We start from the raw sequence: 25,011 nt of genomic DNA, 5'->3' as shown, positions 1-25,011 counted from the left end.
TTGTGTAAATATATTTTAAATTACATTTCTATAAAAAGAGATAAATTATCAGGTCTACAACATTGCTTCCGCCGTTTTGCAATAGACGGCAGCAGTGGAAAGTAGTAGTGCAAGTCGGAGGTCGTAAGTGCCTTACAGCAAGCTTAGGCATTTGAGAACATAACAGCATCAAAATATTAGTCGATTTTCGATTGCATCATAGAGTTACTCTCGAGTGAATACATCTGCTGACGAGCCCAGTTCTCGTCGTCTGCGGAAGGCTTCAATTTTCCGCTTTGATGTGAAGAAATCTGCGGCTGTGGCTCATGAAGAGGTGGGTAAGACCTACGATGAGACGCCCGTTGGTGACAGAACTTTGCAGAAAATGCTTTCCATGCTTCAAGAATGGTGATTTTGACGTTGAAGACCGGCGTCGTTGTGAGAGACAGAAAGCTACTGCAACCGACGGAAACAGTCACAGGAGATCGTTATACGAGGTGCATTCAAGTTCTAAGGCCTCCGATTTTTTTTCTCCGGACTGGAAAGAGATAGAAACATGCGCATTGTTTTAAAATGAGGCCACGTTCATTGTCAATACGTCCCAAAGATGGCAGCACCGTAAGGCAGATGGAATTTTACCGCCAGCGGCGAGAATGAGAAATGGCGGCGTTTTCCTTACGTGAACAGCGTGCAATCATTCGTTTTCTGAATTTGCGTGGTGTGAAACCAATTGAAATTCATCGACAGTTGAAGGAGACATGTGGTGATGGAGTTATGGATGTGTCGAAAGTGCGTTCGTGGGTGCGACAGTTTAATGAAGGCAGAACATCGTGTGACAACAAACCGAAACAACCTCGGGCTCGCACAAGTCGGTCTGATGACATGAACGAGAAAGTGGAGAGAATTGTTTTGGGGGATTGCCGAATGACTGTTGAACAGATCGCCTCCAGAATTGGCATTTCTGTGGGTTCTGTGCACACAATCCTGCATGACGACCTGAAAATGCGAAAAGTGTCACCCAGGTGGGTGCCACGAATGCTGGCGGACGACCACACGGCTGCCCGAGTGGCATGTTGCCAAGCAATGTTGACACGCAATGACAGCATGAATGGGACTTTCTTTTCATTGGTTGTGACAATGGATGAGACGTGGATGCCATTTTTCAATCCAGAAGCAAAGCGCCATTCAGCTCAATGGAAGCACACAGATTCACCGCCACCAAAAAAATTTCGGGTAACTGCCAGTGATGAAAAAATGATGGTGTCCATATTCTGGGACAGCGAGGGCGTAATCCTTACCCATTTCGTTCCAAAGGGCACTACGGTAACAGGTGCATCCTACGAAAATGTTTTGAAGAACAAATTCCTTCCTGCACTGCAACAAAAACGTCCAGGAAGGGCTGCACGTGTGCTGTTTCACCAAGACAACGCACCCGCACATCGAGCTAACGTTACGCAACAGTTTCTTCGTGATAACAACTTTGAAGTGATTCCTCATGCTCCCTATTCACCTGACCTGGCTCCTAGTGACTTTTGGCTTTTTCCAACAACGAAAGACACTCTCCGTGGCCGCACATTCACCAGCCGTGCTGCTATTGCCTCAGCGATTTTCCAGTGGTCAAAACAGACTCCTAAAGAAGCCTTCGCCACTGCCATGGAATCATGGCGTCAGCGTTGTGAAAAATGTGTACGTCTGCAGGGCGATTACGTCGAGAAGTAACGCCAGTTTCATCGATTTCGGGTGAGTAGTTAATTACAAAAAAAACCGGAGGCCTTAGAACTTAAATGCACCTCGTAGAAAGCAGTTGATGTGTTTGAGCTGAGCACTGAAAGACAAATAGCCACAGTACAGCGATAGACGTGGAAAGGCGATTTTGCAACATGACGTGCACGACCCCATTTCGAACATCCCGTCAGAACATACTGGGGAACGTTGAAATGGGATGTTGTACCCCAGCCGCTGTATTCTCCACATATTCCTCCCTTTGACTGCCACCTTTCTCATTCTATGACACACGACCTAGCTGACTACCGCTTGCGGTCATATGAACAAGCGCAAAATTGGATCGGTTCATGGCTCCCCTCCAAAGATCCCCAGTTTATACGTTGCGGGGGTAGTATGCTGTCCTAAAGCTGGGAGAAAGCAGTGGCCAGCGACGGCCAATACTTGTAATTCTTTTATAGGTTTTTCACAATGAAGCCTCGAACTTCAAGAAAATACGGTAGAAGCAATGTTGTAGATCTAGATATGAAATAATTTATTTACTATTTTAGTAAATAAGAACATTTATTCGTTTGTAAAAACGAAGTATGAGCCGTGGTAAAAAAATTGCTGTTTTGAAGAGCACGCCGCAACGCGTTGTGTGAAGCAGTCGTCCTCCGTTTTTGGCGGTGGACCAGCTGTGGCAATCGCAGCTTTGGTGTTTCCCTCTGGTGGGAAGGCGGAAAGGTTGCCTGTTCACGTGTATTTAAGGGGAGACGGTGGCAGAAATAATGAAAAATTTACAAAGTATTTTTATTTGCTTATTTGATAGTAAATATAATTGAGATTATTATCCCAAATTTTTTCCTTGAAATTAGAACTACAAATGGCATAAAAAAAATTATAACCGTAAGCAGCGTAATGCGCCAAGCCCGCTTTTCAATGTACCAAATGGAGGAAAAATTTTATTGCAGAATTTGGCCTATGAACCTAGAAAATATAGCTTTAGAAGGCTGTGATTTTTGTATGCATAACAGCAGTGTTGTAAAGAAGGCTGTGGAGCCATTTTCTGGTTCAGTCTGTGTGGTATAGAAGGCTGTGGAATGTTGTAAACAAGTTTTCGTGCTGTTCAGTGGAATTCGAGTGACGCTTGATTTATTGTGCCATTCTTTGTGCAAGGTTGAATCTGTTGATCCCTTTTTACAATGCCTAGGCCTAGTAAAGTATTTAAAAATATAGTAAGACCAATATTTCCAATATAAAGCGAAAAACTGACATTGAGGTTAGGGTCAAGCCTGCAGATGCAAACAATAGCTTCTCTCCAAATGCATCTAAAATAAAACTTGGGACAGGGACTGTGTCAGAAGAAACAAATCATGACAGAAATACAGTTTTCAGAATTGTGGATCTGGAAATGGTGGCACAAACACTTAGAAAAGCCTGCAAGTGCTCTGTTTGTGGAGGAAACGTGGATTTGTTTGATGATGGAAAGAGATAGGGTTTGGTTTGCAGATTGCACATTTTGTGTCAAAACTGTGATGCTGACAAACCATTCAAGACATCAAAGGTTAGTAATAGAATCTATGAAACCAATATGAGATTTGCTTATGGACTAAGGTGTATAGGGATTGGAAGAGATGGTGGAAACCTTTTATGTGGTATTATGAACGTGCCTGTTCCTCTCCTAAAATTTTCTGCAATGAATGCTGCTCTCCTCAATGCAGTTGCAGAAGTAAGTGAAGAGAGCATGAAAATGGCAGTCCTGGGGCAATTCAAGAAAATTGTGAAGCAACGAATAGCAACGATATAGCAGTTTCCTGTGACAGTTCCTGGATGAAGAGGGGGCATACGTCACTGCATGGAGTTTCAACAATCATTAGTATCGACACTGGAAAAGTATTAGACTTAGAGGTGATGTCCAAATATTATTCTGCATGTTGCTTGCACAAGAAATATATTGATGCAGGTAAAGAAACAGAATGGCAAGAGGCCCATCAAGCTGTTTGTAGCACAAATTATGCAGCCTCCAGTGGTGGGACGGAAGCTGCAGGTATGAAATTCATTTTCCATAGATATTTGCAAAAGTATGGAGTAAGATACGTACAGTATTTAGGAGATGGAGACTCTAGTGCTTTCAAGAATGTAGTTGAAAGTCAGCCCTATGGAAAAGATTGTACTATTGAGAAACTGGAGTGGTTAGGCCATATTCAGAAGAGGATGGGTGGACGACTCTGAAGACTTGTTATAGACAATAAAGGCAAGCTACTAGTGGATGGTAAGCCACAGGGAGGTATAAACAGACTAACAAAGAAGAGAATTGACAGCCTACAAGTCTATTATGGTGCTACAATTAGAAGTAACCACACAAGCTTGGACAGTATGAGGAAAGCAGTATGGGCCATTTGGTTTCATTACTTGTCGACAGACACTACACCTAAACATGGCCTCTGTTCTAATGAATGGTGCAAATTTTTGAAAAGTAAGGAAAGTTGGGAAGCTTATACCCATAAAAATAACCTTCCTTATGAGGTTTCAATGGCCATTAAACCAACCTTTAGAGCACTGGCTTCACCAGAACTGCTAGAAAAATGCCTGCATGGGAAAACACAGAACCCAAATTACAGTTTCAATGCTCTTATTTGGAAAAGACGTCCAAAGACTGTGTTTGTTTCCAATTTGGTGGTGAAGATTTCTGCTTTGGAAGCTGCAGCAGTGTTTAATGGTGGGAATGTGGCAAGACTTCACATCCTTATCAAGTTGGGCTTTACACTTGGAGCCTTCACTGGGCACATGCTGCAGATCATCGACAAGCAAAGAATCGCGAAGGCAGAGACTTCAGTCCATAACATACAAAAAAATGCTAGGCAAAGGAGCAGAGAAGCTAAAAGAGCTGTAGAGGATGTTGAGAAGGAAATGGAATATGGATATGGGCAGTGTTAGCTAAGGCATGATATATTTTTTTTTTCACTTCATCCAAACTTTAAAATGATTTTCCTGCAACATATATCAGAAAGTACTGGAAGGATTGCAATGAAATCTGGCACAACTTTTATTTTACTTTGAAGCAATATTAAGTGGAAAAAAATTTTAATCGAGATATTATACACAGTTTTGTGGTTGATAATATATTGAAAAGTTTGCTTGTAAAAAATGTTCGAAACCAAAACAACACAGAAAATAATAGCATTAATTTACCAAAAAGTTACTGCACTTAATTGTACACCTATTAGTGTAGATTATTTTACCATTAAAAAAATTTGCCAAATTTGCCTCGAAATTATGAAAAAGTGTACCTTAAAATAATAATGCAATAAAAAATTCAAAATTATCTCACTGCATTAGATTGTTATTAAAAATTCTGAATTTAAAAAAAATCGGATTAGATCTCTATACATAAGTGTGAAAATTTCAATGAGATTGAACAAAAAATGGCAAAGATATGGATTTACAAAAATATCAGTGCAAGACCGCTACCGTCTCCCCTTAAGGGGCGCTACTAGCTCGGCAGTTCGGCAGTCGGAGGCAGTTGGTCAGCCGAGGGAGTCTGTCAGTCTCATCGAGTTTGGTCAGTTGGTCAGCCATCAGTGTGGGACAGTCAGTGTCCGGCTGTTGTCCGGAGTGCTAGTATGTGTTAGGCCACCAGTCTGCTCGAGTTGTTCTGGGCAATGGTCATTGGCGGTTGGGTCGATCGGTTGGTCGGTGGCGCACTGGGACACAAGATGACTGATCCGTCTTGAGCGTCGGCGCATGTGAGGTCACCACCTGAGTCCAATGGGCTGCGTCGTATAGCGAGGCGTAGTGGCTTCTCGGCCGACACGAGAGCAACAGGAGTCAACCCACGACGTCGGTCTGGCCGGTGCGAGCTGCGACGCCGTGAGACGGGAAGTCGGCGCGCCTTCCTGCGTCCGTTGGAACGGCTGGCAGCGGACGGTTTTGGGGTGCTGCGCCAGGTCTTCGCCAGACATCGCAGTTATTAGAAGTTGAGTGATTCGAGATATGTTGTTTCATTTCACTTACTAAATTTTACTTGTTTCTTGGTCAGTGTCTCGTCCCTAGCTTGCTCGTCTGTCTCTCGTCTGCATTTGTCAGGCAGTTAGTGTGTGTCTGTCAGTCTTCCATACGATACTAGCTGCCTCTGTCATGTTTGTCGGATTCGGTGTTAACGAATTTATAGAATTAAAGGCCGAATTCCTGAAATATGTTTTATCTTGCCTATCAGCTTGCGAGGCACTATGTGTGTAATGTAGAGCATGTTGTACATTTTATGTAAGACTGAATTTCATGGGTTTAATTAAATAGTCATTTTTATAAAGTTGCCACCCTTCCACCGTAAGAGCCCTTTTAAAAACAAATTGCACTTTTGGTGGAAAATAAGTTCTTAGTGTGAGTGTTTGTACCATTTCCATCCCTCTTACGGGGTGCATAGTTAATGTGTTTGTGTGAGTTGTTAAAATTTTTTTGTTTAATGTAATCTGGTGTGTTGCAGATTTGCACCAGTGTACTCTTTCAGAGGTTGTTGTGAGCGGTCGTGACTACGGCCGTGTTGAAAGGGAGCAGGCAAGGTTCTCAGCCCGAAGGCTCATACTGTAAAAAAAAAAAAAAAAAAAAAAAAAAAAAATTATATATATATATATATATATATATATATATATATATATATATATATATATATTCTGCCTCTCAATAATTGTAATTTGATATTTCGAGAGTGTGTTCTGCTTTTAAATCTGTTCTGAAAGGGCTTTTAAGAATAAAATTCACATTTGTTAAATTGTGACTTGATATTCCGAGTGTGCTTTTCTGCTTATAATTTTAAATCTGATTTGAAAAGGTTATAATGAATAAAATTTCCATTGCTTGAAATTTAATTTGTTTCCATCAGTTACTCCTTGGCAACAACTTCCACGCTCACATAGTGTGTTAATGTTCTTGATGAATCGCTAGTAAATAAAGTAAATTCTTTAAGAAAAGATTTTGAAAGTAAATTTTCACGGTTAAGAGTAATTATAAAGTACTTTTAATTCCTTATATACAAATGCATTTATCAGGACGTAATGACACTGTCATTATTATGTGCAAAATAAAGGAAACGTAACTATCAATTAGTACATAGTGTTAGAGTATTATAGTACAAAAATCTTATAACATTAAAATTTGTTCGTTCCATGAAGAGCGTACAACGTTGGAAAGCATTTTACAAACACTTTCCTTGCAAGCAGCACACTGTGTTGACCGATAGTCAACGTTGTTGCTACGGCAACTGCACTGTATTTTCATTCCCTGCAATGGTGGTCCAGTTCTCCGAGTGTTTTCCTTTGTGCTTCCGCTATTTGACGTCACAATGCATTGAATCATCAATCCATTTGTTTTTCTAGAATTTTCAACGTCTTATCGTTACACCATTCACTACGACGTGTCGTAGTGATAGTTAAGGCAACTGCACACGCCCCACATCATTAGGGAGCAGTCATCAAGTGTATACGAGTAGGCCTTCGGTGCCGAAAGCCCATATCGATGACGTTTCGTTGAATGGTTCTGACGCTGACTCTTGTTGATGGCCCAGTACTGATATCTGCAGCAATTTGGTGAAGGGTTGCACTTTTGTCACTTCCATAGATTCTCTTCAGTCGTCGTTAGTCCCGTTCTTGCAGGATCTTTTTCCGGTCGCAGTGATGTCGGAGATTTGACGTTTTACCAGATTCCTGATATTGATGGTGCACTTGTCAAATGGTCGTGCGAGAAAATCCCCAGTTCATCGCTACCCCGGAGATGCTGTGTCCCATCGCTCGTGTGCCGACTATAACACCACGTTCAAACTCACTCACATCTTGAAAATCTGCCATTGCCGCAGCAGTAACCGATCTGACAACTGCGCCAGGCACGTGTTGTTGTATTTAGGCTTTCGACCGCAGCGCCGTATTCTGCCTGCCTGCATATCCCTGTATTTGAATACGCATGCCTGTACCAATTTCTTTGGCGCTTCAGTGTAGCGCCGATATCAGTTGGGAGCATTCATAGCTAATAAATTAATATGAGACGTAAGTGATCCACCATGGTACGCAAAACAGTTCCACTAAAGTGAGGTTACCATGTTCGCTTCCCTAACGAAGTACATAAATATGGATGGGGAGTACACAGGACACACAGGAGCAGTATCTGAATTATGTAGTATGTAAAAGTTCTGATGCAGAGTACATGTTGCTTGCATATAAACGTCGGATAGTTATGTACTTGATGTACTTGACGTACTTGAGGACAATGTTATGGAAATGGAAGAGGATGTAGATGAAGATGAAATGGGTGATACGATACTGCGTGAAGAGTTTGACAGAGCACTGAAAGACCTGAGTCGAAACAAGGCTCCTGGAGTAGACAACATTCCATTTGAACTACTGACGGCCTTGGGAGAGTCAGTCCTGACAGAACTCTACCATCTGGTGAGCAAGATGTATGAGAGAGGCGAAATACCCTCAGACTTCAAGAAGAATATAATAACTCCAATCCCAAAGAAAGCAGGTGTTGACAGATGTGAAAATTTCCGAACTATCACTTTCATAAGTCACGGCTGCAAAATACTAACGCGAATTCTTTACAGACGAATGGAAAAACTGATAGAAGCCGACCTCGGGAAAGATCAGTTTGGATTCCATAGAAATGGTGGAACACGTGAGGCAATACTGACCCAACGACTTATCTTAGAAGAAAGATCAAGGAAAGGCAAACCTACATTTCTAGCATTTGTAGACTTAGAGAAAGCTTTTGACAATGTTGACTGGAATACTCTCTTTCAAATTCTGAAGGTGGCAGGGGTAAAATACAGGGAGCGGAAGGCTATTTACAACTTGTACAGAAAACAGATGGCTGTTATAAGAGTTGAGGGACATGAAAGAGAAGCAGTGGTCGGGAAGGGAGTGAGACAGGGTTTAAGCCTCTCCCCGATGTTATTCAATCTGTATTTTGAGCAAGCAGTAAAGGAAACAAAATAAAAGTTTGGAGTAGGCATTAAAATCCATGGAGAAGAAATAAAAACTTTGAGGTTCGGCGATGACATTGTAATTCTGTCAGAGACAGCAAAGGACTAAGAAGAGCAATTGAGCGGAATGGACAGTGTCTTGAAAGGAGGGTATAAGATGAACATGAACAAAAGCAGGATAATGGAATGTAGTCGAATTCAGTCGGGTGATGCTGAGGGAATTAGATTAGGAAATGAGACACTTAAAGTAGTAAAGGAGTTTTGCTATTTGGGGAGTGAAATAACTGATGATGGTCGAAGTAGAGAGGACATAAAATGTAGACTGGCAATGGCAAGGAAAGAGTTTCTGAAGAAGAGAAATTTGTTAACATCGAGTATAGATTTAAGTGTCAGGAAGTCGTTTCTGAAAGTATTTGTATGGAGTGTAGCCATGTATGGAAGTGAAACATGGACGATATCTAGTTTGGACAAGAAGAGAATAGAAGCTTTCGAAATGTGGCGCTACAGAAGAATGCTGAAAATTAGATGGGTAGATCACATAACTAATGAGGAGGTATTGAATAGAATTGGGGAGAAGAGAAGTTTGTGGCACAACTTGACTAGAAGAAGGGATCGGTTGGTAGGACATGTTCTGAGGCATCAAGGGATCACAAATTTAGCATTGGAGGGCAGCGTGGAGGGTAAAAATCGTAGGGGGAGACCAAGAGATGAATACACTAAGCAGATTCAGAAGGATGTAGGCTGCAGTAAGTACTGGGAGATGAAGAAGCTTGCACAGGATAGAGTAGCATGGAGAGCTGCATCAAACCAGTGTCAGGACTGAAGATAACAACAACAACAACAGTTATTGATTTTATATCAGTCCCACAGCCTAGTTCATCTGGGCGAGTTAGAAGAATTACACCGTGGAGAAGAGGTGCAGAAAACGAGACGGGGCCGAGACAGAATTGGTCAAAAGTATTATGAAACCAGAATGAGATTTTCACTCTGCAGCGGAGTGTGCGCTGATATGAAACTTCCTGGCAGATTAAAACTGTGTGCCCGACCGAGACTCGAACTCGGGACCTTTGCCTTTCGCGGGCAAGTGCTCTACCAACTTTTTTTTTTTTTTTTTTTTTTTAAATCTCATTTTGTTCGTGTTTGTTCGTTGCATCTGCTCGGGGCGGACGTCGTAAGACATCCGTTTAAGTTCGTTGTTGATCGATTAACTCAGTTTTTTTATTAAAGAGGGCAGCTAACCCTCTGAGCTACCGAAGCACGACTCACGGCCGGTACTCACAGCTTTACTTCTGCCAGTACCTCGTCTCCTACCTTCCAAACTTTACAGAAGCTTCTGTAAAGTTTGGAAGGTAGGAGACGAGGTACTGGCAGAAGTAAAGCTGTGAGTACCGGCCGTGAGTCGTGCTTCGGTAGCTCAGTTGGTAGAGCACTTGCCCGCGAAAGGCAAAGATCCCGAGTTCGAGTCTCGGTCGGGCACACAGTTTTAATCTGCCAGGAAGTATTATGAAACCATTCCATAGGGACGATTAAAACTGTGAAGTCACCCGTGTGAGTACTAAAAGGAATATGTTATGTTTCGTTTAGACGATAAGTTGCGCATATATAGACGCTGTTAATTCAATTAAATATGTAGCGATAACTGTTAAGAAGCGTTTATCTTGCAACGGTCGCAGAGATAAAGTTGTGGGAAAGCCGATGCAAGGAGTGCGTTTTATTGGCAGATCTCTCAGGAGATGCGACAGGTGTACTAAAGAAACTGCCTACACTACGCGTATCCGTCCTCTTCTGCAGTGTTGCTGCGCGGTGTGGGATCCTAACCAGACAGGACAGGCGGACGTGGACATCGGAAAAGTTCAAAGAAGGGCAGCTCATGTTGTGGCATCACGAAAGAGAGGAGGGCTGTCACGGATATGATACGCAGCTTGGGGTGACAGTCATTAAAACAAAAGCGTTTTTCGTTCCACGAAATTTTAGTCACCAACTTTCTGCTCTCCGTGTGTTAATATTTTATTGTCGCCAGTCTAAACACGGAGACACGATCATCGTAATAGAATAAGAGAAGTAAGAGCTCGCACGGACAGATTTAGGTGTTAGATTTTAAAGCCCGTTCTGTTCGATTGTGGAGAACGGTACAGAAATAGTGTGAAGGTGGTCAGATGAGCAACGTGCCAGATAATTAACTTTGAACTGTAGCGTAGTTGAAAGATCCCGGCAGATTAAAACTGTGTGCCGGGCCGAGACTCGAACTCGGGACCTTTGCCTTTCGCGGGCAAGTGCTCTACCAGCTGAGCAACCCAAGCACGACTCACGCCCTGTCCTCACAGCCTTACTTCTGCCAGTACCTCGTCTCCTAGCTTCCAAACTTTACAGAAGCTCTTCTGCGAACCTTGCAGAACTAGCACTCCCGAAAGAAAGGATATAGTGGAGACATGGCTTAGCCATATCAGCGCACACTCCGCTGCAGAGTGAAAATCTCATTCTGGAAACATCCCCCAGGCTGTGGCTAAGCCATGTCTCCGCTATATCCTTTCTTTCAGGAGTGCTAGTTCTGCAAGGTTCGCAGGAGACCTTCTGTAAACTTTGGAAGGCAGGAGACAAGGTACTGGCAGAAGTAAAGCTGTGAGGACAGGGCGTGAGTCGTGCTTGGTAGCTCAGATGGTAGAGCACTTGCCCGCGAAAGGCAAAGGTCCCGAGTTCGAGTCTCGGTTTGGCACACACTTTAATCTGCCAGGAAGTTTCATATCAGCGCACACTCCGCTGCAGAGTGAAAATCTCGTTCTGTAGCGTAGTTATTTAGTTGTTGGTGATAAATGATTTCTTTGTGTCTTATGTGCACTATCACAGCAGATAATTTCACAAGGCAACGAGGAGTGAAATTCAGAAAGATGAGACAGAACTTGCATGTCTCCAAAGTGAGAGTGGCTTGTGAGAGCAAAAGACTCTGAAATGTGCTTCTTGATTAGTGTTGATCTCATTTAACTATTTAACCCCGTAACGAATTTTTCCGCAAACCGCTTTGTGTGTCCACTTATGACTGCCTGTTGTGTAGTCAGGAAAGTTTTGCTTGCTTCCAATAGCATGATACGAGTTTTTCGTGAGATTAAGATAGCGCACGTGCTAAAGAACTGTAGAGATGGAATGAGGTACTGAGATAAGACACATCTGAACTGATAGCAATACTGGATTTATCACAAACAAAATGTCAGGGCTGCACTAGTGAAGCGGAAACTTCGAGCTGCGCATCGAGCCCAGTGCTGTCAAAGATACGACAAGCGTTCCACAAGTTCTCGGCGTAGAGGTGAGTAGTTTGAAAGTGTGTTTCCACTTGCTCAGACGGAAAACCTAGCCAGGTGATCCACAAGTAGGTTCCGTTGATGAAACGTGGCGCACTGCGGAGGCGTTTTCAGTGTGCGTCGCGTAAACGATTTGCTGCTTGGCTAGGAATTCAGACACCCACTGTGTCGTGTGTGAGGTTCACGGGGACGAAGCAGTCACTCAGTCTGCGGTGTGCAGACTGTGGCTAATGTTCGTCAAAGGGTATCAAAAATATTCACTGTGAAGGCTGAAGAGCGGGCAGTTTCAAAATGACAGAGTAACTGTTGGAAAGTGTTCCCTTATGACGGTTAGATTTCATACACCGGATGGATTACATTAGTGTCTTAACAGTTTAGTTTCTGTCTGCTCTACGTAGCTAAAGGGTTTGTCCAGGTCGCAGAAAACGCTCACAGACTAATTTCTCTCGAACAGAAGCGAAATGCCTCAACGAACTGCACGAAGAAAGGCCGCGAAGCAGTGTACACACATGTGTAATCAAAATGAAATAAGATACTGAGCTGTGACAGATGTATGGCAATACTGCGGTCTTGAGACGAAGGTAATTTTAAGGACCGAGTCAAGAGTCGGAAGCTTCAGAGGCAAACAGTACTGCGACAGACACGAAAAGCTTTCGACAGTTTGCCGCCGCAGGGGTGACGAGTTCGAACGTGTGTAGCACATGGCCAGCATCCACTTACGCAGACGGCCAAACTGGGCCACATGATCCACAGAATGCATTTCGGAACAGTTTTGACCACGTGTGACGCGAATATGAGGCTGTGTTGCCTGGGATTTCAGATATTCATTGTGACATCTGTTGAGATGTCTGTAGTACCACAGGCAAGTGTGATAAGACCGCTGTTTTTACAATATACAGGGTGAGTCACCTAACGTTACCGCTGGATATATTTCGTAAACCACATCAAATACTGACGAACCGATTCCACAGACCGAACGTGAAGAGAGGGGATAGTGCAGTTGTTTAATACAAACCATACAAAAATGCACGGAAGTATGTTTTTTAACACAAACCTACGTTTTTTTAAATGGAACCACGTTAGTTTTGTTAGCACATCTGAACATATAAACAAATACGTAATCAGTGCCGTTTGTTGCAGTGTAAAATGTTAATTACATCCGGAGATATTGTAACCTAAAGTTGACGCTTGAAACCTCCGACGTTCAGTTGCGTGTTGTAACAAACACGGGCCACGGTCGGCGAGCAGCATCTGCAGGGACATGTTTACGATGACGACCGTGTTTACGAGTGTGGCTGTAGTGCACTGTTGTGGTTTGGTCTAGCTGTCGCAGTGTCCGCATGTAGCGCTTGCTGCTATTGTTATCTGCATTCGTCTCCGCACGCACACCAACAGCAGTACACCGTGTTACCAGACGTCTGTGAAAGTGTAGTGTTGTAGGAACTGTGACCATGGTGTATTCGAACTCTGAAAAGGCGGAGATGATACTCATCTATGGCGAGTGTCGACGAAATGCAGCTGAAGCCTGCAGGGTGTATGCAGAACGGTACTCGGACAGAGAGCATCCAACGTGCCGCACATTGCAAAACATCTACCGCCAACTGTATGCAACAGGTATGGCCGTAGCACGCAAACGGGTCCGTAACAGGCCCGTCACAGGAGAAGCGGGTGCAGTTGGTGTGTTAGCTGCTGTTGCCATGAACCCACACATGAGTACACGCGACATTGCGAGAGCCGGTGGACTGAGTCAAAGTAGTGTCATGCGCATACTGCATCGTCACCGCTTTCATCCGTTTCATGTGTCGCTACATCAGCAATTACATGGTGATGACTTTAATCATCGAGTGCAATTCTGTCAATGGGCATTAACAGAGAATGCGTTGCAGTTCTACCTGTTTACCGATGAAGCGGGTTACACAAACCACGGGGCAGTGAATCTACGGAACATGCATTACTGGCCTGTGGACAATCCTCGCTGGCTCAGACAGGTAGAGCGACAGCGACCGTGGACTGTAAATGTATGGTGCGGAATCATTGGCGACGACCTCATTGGTCCTCACTTCATTGCAGGGGCCCAAACAGCTGCAACATACATCGCGTTTCTACAGAATGATCTGCCAAGGTTGCTCGAAAATGTCCCACTGGAAACGCGTCGACGTATGTGGTATCAGCATGATGGTGCACCTGCGCAATCCGCAATTAACATTAGGCTGACCCTTGACAGGATGTTCGACGGGCGTTTCATAGGACGTGTAGGACGCATAAATTGGCCAGCCCGTTCTCCTGATCTTACACCTCTGGACTTCTTTCTGTGGGGTACGTTAAAGGAGAATGTGTACCGTGATGTGCCTACAACCCCAGAGGATATGAAACAACGTATTGTGGCAGCCTGCGGCGACATTACACCAGATGTACTGCGGCGTGTACGACATTCATTACGCCAGAGATTGCAATTGTGTGCAGGAAATGATGGCCACCACATTGAACATCTATTGGCCTGACATGTCGGGACACACTATATTCCACTCCATAATTGAAAACGGAAACCACGTGTGTACGTGTACCTCACCCCTCATGGTAATGTACATGTGCGTCAGTGAAAAAGACCAATAAAAAGGTGTTAGCATGTGGACGTAATGTGCTGTTCCAGTCTCTTCTGTACCTAAGATCCATCACCGTTCCCTTTGGATCCCTACGTAATTCGGTGCTCTCCGATACACACGATCGAACAGCGGAGGAATGGTACTCAAGCGTCAACTTTAGGTTACAATATCTCCGGATGTAATTTACATTTTACAATGCAACAAACGGCACTGATTACGTATTTGTTTATATGTTCAGATAAGCTAACAAAACTAACGGGGTTCCATTTAAAAAAAACGTAGGTTTGTGTTAAAAAACATACTTCCGTGCATTTTTGTATGGTTTGTATTAACCAATTACACTAGCCCCCCTCCTCACGTTCGGTCTGTGGAAACGATTCGTCAGTATTTGATGTGGTTTACGAAATATATCCAGCGGTAATGTTAGGTGACTCACCCTATATATATAAATAATCTAGTACAAAAGATCGGATGCTCTTTAAAGCTATTCGCAAATGTTGCAGTTGTGTGTACCGAAGCAGCAACGCCAGAAGGTAGTAAGAATTTGCAGAACGACCTGTAGAGAATTCATGAATGGTGCAGGCTCTGTGAGTTGACGCTGAGCGTAAATAAATGTAACATACTGCTCATACGTAGAAAAATAAATCCACCACTGTGCAGCTGCGCTATTGATGGGAAACTGCTCGAGACAGCGTCTGCCATAAAATGTCTAGGCGCAACTATCCAGAGCGTCCGTCTACATCTACATCTACATTGATACTCCGCAAGCCACCCAACGATGTGTGGCGGAGGGCACTTTACGTGCCACTGTCATTGCCTCCCTTTCCTGTTCCACTCGCGTATGGTTCGCTGGAAGAACGACAGCCGGAAAGTCTCCGTGCGCGCTCGAATCTCTCTAATTTTACATTCGTGATCTCCTCGGGAGGTATAAGTAAGGGGAAGCAATATATTCGATACCTCGTCCAGAAACGCACCCTCTCGAAACCTGGACAGCAACCTATACCGCAATGCAGAGCGCCTCTCTTGCACTTCAGTTTGCTAAACATCTCTGTAACGCTATCACGCTTACCAAATAACCCTGTGACGAAACGTGCGGCTCTTCTTTGGATCTTCTCCATCTCCTCTGTCAACCCGACCTGGTACGGATCCCACAGTGATGAGCAATACTCAAGTATAGGCCGAACGAGTGTTTTGTTAGCCACCTCTTTTGTTGATGGACTACATTTTCTAAGGACTCTTCCAATGAATCTCAACCTGGCACCCGCCTTACCAACAATAAATTTTATATGATCATTCCACTTCAAATCGTTCCGTACGCATACTCCCAGATATTTTACAGAAGTAACTGCTACCAGTGTTTGTTCCGCTATCGTATAATCATACCATAAAGGATCCTTCTTTCTATGCATTCGCAATACATTACATTTGTCTATGTTAAGTGTCAGCTGCCACTCCCTACACCAAGTGCCTATTTGCTGCAGATCTTCCTGCATTTCGCTGCAACTTTCTAAGGCTGCAACTTATCTGTATACTATAGCATCGTCCGCGAAATGCCGCATGGAAATTCCGACACTATCTACTAGATCATTTCTATACAGGGTGTTACAAAAAGGTACCGCCAAACTTTCAGGAAACATTCCTCACACACAAAGAAAGAAAGTATGTTATGTGGACATGTGTCCGGAAACGCTTACTTTCCATGTTAGAGCTCATTTTATCACGTCTCTTCAAACCACATTAATCATGGAATGGAAACACACAGCAACAGAACGTACCAGCGTGACTTCAAACACTTTGTTACAGGAAATGTTCAAAATGTCCTCCGTTAGCGAGGATACATGCATCCACCCTCCGTCGAATGGAATCCCTGATGCGCTGATGCAGCCCTGGAGAATGGCGTATTGTATCACAGCCGTCCACAATACGAGCACGAAGACTCCCTACATTTGGTACCGGGGTTGCGTAGACAAGAGGTTTCAAGTGCCCCATAAATGAAAGTCAACAGGGTTGAGGTCAGGAGAGCGTGGAGGCCATGGACTTGGTCCGCCTCTACCAATCCATCGGTCACCGAATCTGTTGTTGAGAAGCGTACCAACACTTCGACTGAAATGTGCAGGAGCCCCTTCGTGCATGAACCACATGTTGTGTCGTACTTGTCAAGGCACATGTTCTATCAGCACAGGTAGAGTATCCCGTATGAAATCATGATAACGTGCTCCATTGAGCGTAGGTGGAAGAACATGGGGCCCAATCAAGACATCACCAACAGCGCCTGCCCAAACGTTCACAGAAAATCTGTGTTGATGACGTGATTGTACAATTGAGTGCGGATTCTCGTCAGCCCACACATGATGATTGTGAAAATTTACAATTTGATCACGTTGGAATGGAGCGTCATCCGTAAAGAGAACATTTGCACTGAAGTGAGGATTGACACATTGTTGTACACGGTACGGAAACAACTGGTTCTCCCGTAGCACTCTCCATACAGCGACGTGGTCAACGTTACCTTGTACAGCAGCAACTTCTCTGACGCTGACATTAGGGTTACTATCAACTGCACGAAGAATTGCCTCGTCCATTGCAGGTGTCCTCATCGTTCTAGGTCTTCCACAGTTGCGATTCATAGGCTGGAATGTTCAGTGCTCCTTAAGACGCCGATCAATTGCTTAGAACGTCTTCCTGTCGGGACACCATCGTTCTGGTAATCTGTCTCGATACAAACGTACCGCGCAACGGCTATTGCCCCGTGCTAATCCATACATCAAATGGGCATCTGCGAACTCCGTATTTGTAAACATTGGACTGACTGCAAAACCACGTTCGTGATGAACACTAACCTGTTGATGCTACGTACTGATGTGCTTGATGCTAGTACTGTAGAGCAATGAATCGCATGTCAACACAAGCACCGAAGTCAACATTACCTTCCTTCAATTGGGCCAACTGGCGGTGAATCGAGGAAGTACGGTGCATACTGACGAAACTAAAATGAGCTCTAACATGGAAATTGAGCGTTTCCGGACACATGTCCACATAACATCTTTTGTTTGTTTGTGTGTGAGAATTAGTGTAACTGTTCATTCTAATAAAGCCACCCTGTTAATAGAAAAATTTCGGTGCTACCATTTGTTTCCCCCTTGTTCCCCTTCCACGGCTCAAATGTCTAATTCGTCCCCACACATCTCTACATCTACATCATACCACGGAAGCCACCTAATGGTGTGTGACGGAGGTTACTTTCGGTACTACTTTCTGTTCCTTCCAACCCTGTTCCACTCGCGAATACTGAGTGGGTAGAATGATTGTCGGTAAGCCTCGAGTATTGGCTCTAATGTCTCGAATTTTCTCCTCGTGGTCGATGCGTGAGATGTATGTGGGAGAAGTTCAAAAATGGCTCTGAGCACTATGGGACTCAACTGCTGTGGTCATTAGTCCCCTAGAACTTAGAACTACTTAAACCTAACTAACCTAAGGACAGCACACAACACCCAGCCATCACGAGGCAGAGAAAATCCCTGACCCCGCCGGGAATCGAACCCGGGAACCCGGGCGTGGGAAGCGAGAACGCTACCGCACGACCACGAGATGCGGGCTGTGGGAGAAGTAATATGTTGTCCGACTCCTCCTGAAAAGTGCTGTCCCGAGATTTCAACAGTAAATCTCCCTGTGATGCACATCGCCTCTCTTGTAACGCCTGCCTGTGGAGTTTGTTTAGCATCTCCGTAACGCTCTCTCGCCAGCTAAACGATCCCGTGGCGAAACGAGCCGCCCTTGGTTGGACTTCTCATCTGCTCTATCCGTTCTAGCTGACGGGGATCCCAGACAGATGAACAGTACCCAAGAATCTGGCGAAAAAGCGCCTTATATGCCACTTCTTCCGTGGATCAGTTACATTGCCTTAAGATTTTTCCCAGTAATCTGAGTCTGGTGTCTGCTTTTCCCACTACCTGTTTTATGTGGTACTTCCACTTAAGGCCTGCTGCTTCACAATATACAGGGTGCTACAAAAAGGTAGGGCCACGGACCTCTCGTTCCGTAGCTGCTCACGCTAACCACAGGACCACGGCGCTCCTGAGCTCACATTATCCTTGATTTTAGCTATCTTGCGCATGGACTACACAGTTTGTAAATTTTGCTTTTTTTTTTCATAGTGCCACACAACTTACTCCTGTTTTCTCGATTGATCTGTGTTCAGTTTTTCAAGGCCTATCCACTGTGCCAACTTATAACAAAATCTGAGGGGGGTGCGATGGGGAGGTTCCCTTGTCACTACTGATTTCGTCATCTTCCTCCCTTCACAAGGGGCTGTATTTTCAGTCGTGTGATCTTTGTACAAGTTGAAATGTCTCCCAAACCACTTTAGTTGCAATACCTCCGGCCCTTCCCAGTGTTGCGTTTTGGATGGCCAACTGCGTAGAAAAGAGGCGTTTTATAAATAACGACTGTCGCGTTTCCATTATAACTGTGATGGGAGATTACGAAGCAAAGTGCGTACTCGACTTAACGTTTCAGAGTATGAGCAGAAAGGTCAGGGGTACTGCTAGGTCCTTCAAGAGCATACGCAGCACCAAAGGTCATGGAACGGAGAATTTGCCTCCCACTTTAATCCATATGTTATTTATTGGTTGTGAGAAAAGGGATAGTACCCACTGAGCAATAGCTAACAAGGGAACCTCCCCATCGCACCCCCCTCAGATTTAGTTATAATTTGGGACAGTGGATAGGCCTTGAAAAACTGTACACAGATCAGTCGAGAAAACAGGAAGAAGTTGTGTGGAACTATGAAAAAAATAAGCAAATTATATAAACTGTGTAGTCCATTGGCAACATATGCAACATAAAGGCATATCTGGGCACAGGAGCGCCGTGGTCCCGTGGTTAGCGTGAGCAGCTGCGGAGTGAAAGATCCTTTGTTCAAGTCTACCCTTGAGCGAGAAGTTTACTTACTTTGTTTTTTCAAGTTATAATCTGTACGTTCGTTCATTGACGTCTCTGTTCACTGTAATAAGTTTAGTATCCGTGTTTTGCGACCGCACCGCAAAACCGTGCGATTAGAAGACGAAAGGACGTGCCTCTCCAATGGGAACCGTAAACATTTGATCCAGGAAAACTCGTCTGATATATTCTATGCAACACTGGCGACGGCATGTGCGTCACATGACAGGAATATGTTGTCGACCCACCTAGCTTACATACTTGGCGAGTGGGTAAAAAGATTCTTCTACTTTGCCCGATTTAGGTTTTCTTGTGGATGTGATAATCACTCCTAAAAAAGTGATGAAAACAGAAGAGTGTGTCACGTAAACTGCAAGAAATGAATCCAACAGTTTCGTAGTCGCACAGTTTTCTCTGTGCTCTGTCAAAACATGTGTTTTTAACGTTTTCAAATTTTTCCGCGTGTAGCCCGTCAAATCGGGCTTATGTCCGAGCAAATCTGAACACGTCCTGGAATTTTGAAGAGCGAAATTGATTATGTGTGAGTGACTGAACTCTGATAATTGTCTGAAAATAAAAATTAAAACTTTTTACTGGAGGGAAGACTTGAACCATGGACCACTAGTTCCGTAGCTGCTCACGCTAACCACGGGACCACGTTGATGTTGCCTACGTTGCCCACGGACTACACAGTCTGTATATTTTGCTTATTTTTTTCAGAGTTCCACACAACTTCTTCCTGTTTTCTCGATTGATCTGTGTTCAGTTTTTCAAGGCCTATCCACTGTGCCACATTATAACATAATCTGAGGGGGGGGGGGGGGTGCGATGGGGAGGTTCCCTTATAAGTACTAACACTGCACATTAGTTTACTTTACAAATATTTAACGCATGCACAGATACAAGGAGTTTCGCAGAACCACGCTCATCGTCATGATCCAAAACACAAACTGACGGCTTTTTCCACGGTTAACACACAGACCATTGGTTCCAGACCACGTACCGGTCACTCTGAGGTAATCTTGACTTTGATGATTTAATGCTGCTACATCATTCTAGCTATAACAAATACAGTGTGCACTTACACAACACAACGAGAGCGGTGTGGTGACACATGTCATATGAGTAATTTGTTAATGTGAAAAATGCGAACAACACTATGGTTCGGCATCCAGGTTAGGGTGCGGGTCCACCGGTAAGTGGCAGGGTCAGTCAGTTCAGAAGCCACAGAGAGGCAAGGACACACAATCACACCTAGCGTTCGAACCAAGCTTCATACTGAGCACTGGACTCCTCTCATAACTCACAGATGAGACATTTTGAACTTCGATAGCCTTACACCAGGACTGTGGAAGGTGGCAGGCGTAGAACCTGAGTAGTTTCAGTGCTAATAATGCCGTTTTTTTATGTTTTACAGGATGTCATTCGTCAAGGAGCGAGCTGACCTGCTGAAGAGGGAAAACGGGTGAGTAACGCTGAAAGAAGTTGGTCAAAATTCATGAGATCCGTCTCGTTCTTCTGGGGTGTGAGCTCCTAATCTTACTTGTTTCACCCTTAATGAGCTATACACTGTCTGGTCAAGAGTATCCAGACACCTGGCTGAAAATGACTTACACGTTCGTGTAATACTGGAATTCAATGTGGTTTGGCCCACCCCTAGCCTTGATGACAGCATCCACTTCCGCACGCATACGTTCAATCAGGTGCTGGAAGGTTTCTTCGGGAATGACCACCCATTCTTCACGGAGTGCTGTAGTGAGGAGAAGTCGTTGAGGCCTGGCACGAAGTTGGCGTTCCAAAACATCCCAAAGGCGTTCTTTAGGATTCAGGTCAGGACTCTGTGCAGGCCAGTCCATGTTATTGCCGTGTAACCACTCCGCCACAGGCCGTGCATTATGAACAGGTGCTCGATCGTGTTGAAAGATGGATTCGCCATCCTCGAATTGCTCTTCAACAGTGGGAAGCAAGAAGGTGCTTAAAACATCAATGTAGGCCTGTGCTGCGATAGTGCCACGCCAAACAACAAGGGCAGCAAACCCCTCCATGAAAAACACGACCACACCGCAACACCACCGCCTCCGAATTTTACTGTTTGCACTACACACGCTGGCAGATGACGTTCACCGGGCATTCGCCATACCCACACACTGCCATCGGATCGACACGTTGTGTACCGTGATTCATCATCCGACACAACGTTTTTCCACTGTTCAATCGTGCAATGTTTACGCTCGTTACACCAAGCGAGGTGTCGTTTGGCATTTACCGGCGTGATTCGTAGCCGCTCGACCATGAAAGCCAAGATTTCTTGTGGTGTCACCGCCAGACATCACACTTGCTAGGTGGTAGCCTTTAAATCGGCCGCGGTCCGGTAGTATACGTCGGACCCGCGTGTCGCCACTGTCAGTGATTGCAGACCGAGCGCCGGCACACGGCAGGTCTAGAGAGACTTCCTAGCACTCGCCCCAGTGGTACAGCCGACTTTGCTAGCGATGGTTCACTGACAGATTACGCTCTCATTTGCCGAGACGATAGTTAGCATAGCCTTCAGCTACGTCATTTGCTACGACCTAGCAAGGCGCCATTATCATTTGCTAATTATCTTGTGATGCATGTACCGTCAGACCGATGTTCACCAATTATGGATTAAAGTTAAGTATTCCAACAGATACGTACTATTTTTTCTAGTCTCATATCCCTGACCTGTTCCAGACCTCACGCCAGCCTGCGTGAGCTTAAACGCGTGCCTTTCGGCTTCCTCTCATAGTGACTTGGCTGTATTGCCAAGTCACAACATTTCTCACCTCCCGCCTAACTGTCAAAGTACTTGCAGTGGATCCTGATGCAGTTTGGAATTCCTGTGTGATGGTCTGGACAGATGTCTGCCTATTACACACTACGGCCCTCTTCAACTGTCGGCAGTCTCTGTCAGTCAACAGACGAGGTCGGCCTGTACCTTTTGTACTGTACGTGTCCTTTCACGCTCCCATTTCACTATCACATCGGAAACAGTGGACCAAGGTATGTTTAGGAGTGTGGAAACCTCGCGTACAGCCGCATGACACAAGTGACACCCAATCCCCTGATCATGTTCGAAGTCCGTGAGTTCCGCGGAGCGCCCCATTCTGCTCTCTCACGATATCTAATGACTACTGGGGTCGCTGATATGGAGTACCTGGCAGTAGGTGGCAGCACAATGCACCTAATATGAAAAACGTATGTTTTTGGAGGTGTCCGGATACTTTTGATCATACAGCGTATGTTATTCTGTTTACACATTTGTGAGCAACATTCGCGTGACTGACTAACTTTTCCTTTTTCTTGTTTTGTTTCGAGCAATATTATTCAGTGGCTATACGAGACTCGCAATCAGGGGACAATGATTCGGACGCCCATCTGGTCTAGGTTTTCCTGTGATTTCCGTAAACCACTGAAGGCAAGTGCGAGGGTGATTCGTTTGAAAAGATCTAGGTGGTTTCCTTCCCTAACGCGAGCTCTTGTGCTGTCTGTAATGAGACCATCTTCGATGGGATGTAAACCTTCATCTTCACCCCGCCCTTTCATAGTTTTCATAGTTCCAAAAAAGAGGAAACCATGTTGGCAATGATGATGGGATGTGGTATGGAGGCGATGGTGGCATATTTTTATTGAAACGAACAAAAAGGGAAAACAGCGTTGGTAGCGTATGGGGTTTCGAGGAAATTTGGTTATGGAATCGAAAGTTAGACATGGTGTCTCAGGCTGTTAATACATGATGCAAGAAATCGATGATGATGTCACCCACTGCAATAGAGCATTCGTTGACCAAAAACAGGGCGAGAAATTGCGAAGCAGGAAAGCTATTTCCGTTTTCAACACGACACAGCTTACTTCGTCTTTGTCACCCATTACGTACACAGCCATTGACACCCCTGTGTCCTGGTTCTGCACACAATGTATTTTGTCGAGAGTAGTAGGTATGGTACAGGATTTCATCTGCCTCTGGACAGAACGCTCCTAAACCTTTTGGTGTCAGCGTTTACTTGCTATCACAGTTATTAGGAGGCTAACATGTTTATTTAATGGCCCACATTGTAACGCAGCTGTCGCTAAAACTGATCGAGATTGTGAATAGAAATATTTTTTATACGTGTACCTAATTTTCCATTTTCCATTGCATTTTTCTCTATTTTAACATGTCCTGGTAGTATCAACCCCGTTGCACGGACAGGGTTGGCTTACGTTCACCATTGGGCCACTGAAATAGACTACATATTTTGCACCATGATACAGGGTGATAATTATTGAACTATATGAAAAAAAGGCAAACCTACGTTTCTAGCATTTGTAGACTTAGAGAAAGCTTTTGACAATGTTGACTGGAATACTCTCTTTCAAATTCTAAAGGTGGCGGGGGTAAAATACAGGGAGCGTAAGGCTATTTACAATTTGTGCAGAAACCAGATTGCAGTTATAAGAGTCGAGGGACATGAAAGGGAAGCAGTTGTTGGGAAGGGAGTAAGACAGGGTTGTAGCCTCTCCCCGATGTTATTCAATCTGTATAATGAGCAAGCAGTGAAGGAAACAAAAGAAAAATTCGGAGGAGGTATTAAAATCCATTGAGAAGAAATAAAAACTTTGAGGTTCGCCGATGACATTGTAATTCTGTCAGAGACAGCAAATGACTTGGAAGAGCAGTTGAATGGAATGGATAGCGTCTTGAAAGGAGGATATAAGATGAACATCAACAAAAGGAAAACGAGGATAATGGAATGTAGTCGAATTAAGTCGGGTGATGCTGAGGGAATTAGATTAGGAAATGAGACACTTAAAGTAGTGAAGGAGTTTTCCTATTTGGGGAGCAAAATAACTGATGGTCGAAGTAGAGAGTATATAAAATGTAGACTGGCAATGGCAAGGAAAGCGTTCCTGACGAAGAGAAATTTGTTAACATCGAGTATAGATTTACGTGTCAGGAAGTCATTTCTGAAAGTATTTGTATGGTGTGTAGCCATGTATGGAAGTGAAACATGGACGATAAATAGTTTGGACAAGAAGAGAATAGAAGCTTTCGAAATGTGGTGCTACAGAAAAATGCTGAAGATTAGATGGGTAGATCACATAACTAATGAGGAAGTATTGAATAGGATTGGGGAGAAGTTTGTGGCACAACTTGACCAGAAGAAGGGATCGGTTGGTAGGACATGTTCTGAGGCATCAAGGGATCACCAATTTAGTATTGGAGGGCAGTGTGGAGGGTAAAAATCGTAGAGGGAGACCAACAGATGAATACACTAAGCAGATTCAGAAGGATGTAGGCTGCAGTACGTAGTGGGAGGTGAAGAAGCTTGCACAGGATAGAGTAGCATGGAGAGCTGCATCAAACCAGTCTCAGGACTGAAGACCACAACTACAACAACATGAAAAAAAAGCCACCCATCCACTTTAGACCTTGTCACTGGTGGGGAGGCCTGCGTGCCTCAGCATCTTGTCGAAATCAGGGTCACTCTGAATAATGGGGATGGTATCATCTTCCAAAACCTTC

This window comes from Schistocerca serialis, chromosome 10 (genome assembly GCF_023864345.2).
Source record: "Schistocerca serialis cubense isolate TAMUIC-IGC-003099 chromosome 10, iqSchSeri2.2, whole genome shotgun sequence".
NCBI classification, from domain to species: Eukaryota; Metazoa; Arthropoda; class Insecta; order Orthoptera; family Acrididae; genus Schistocerca; species Schistocerca serialis.
Note: the sequence above shows the minus strand (reverse complement) of the source record.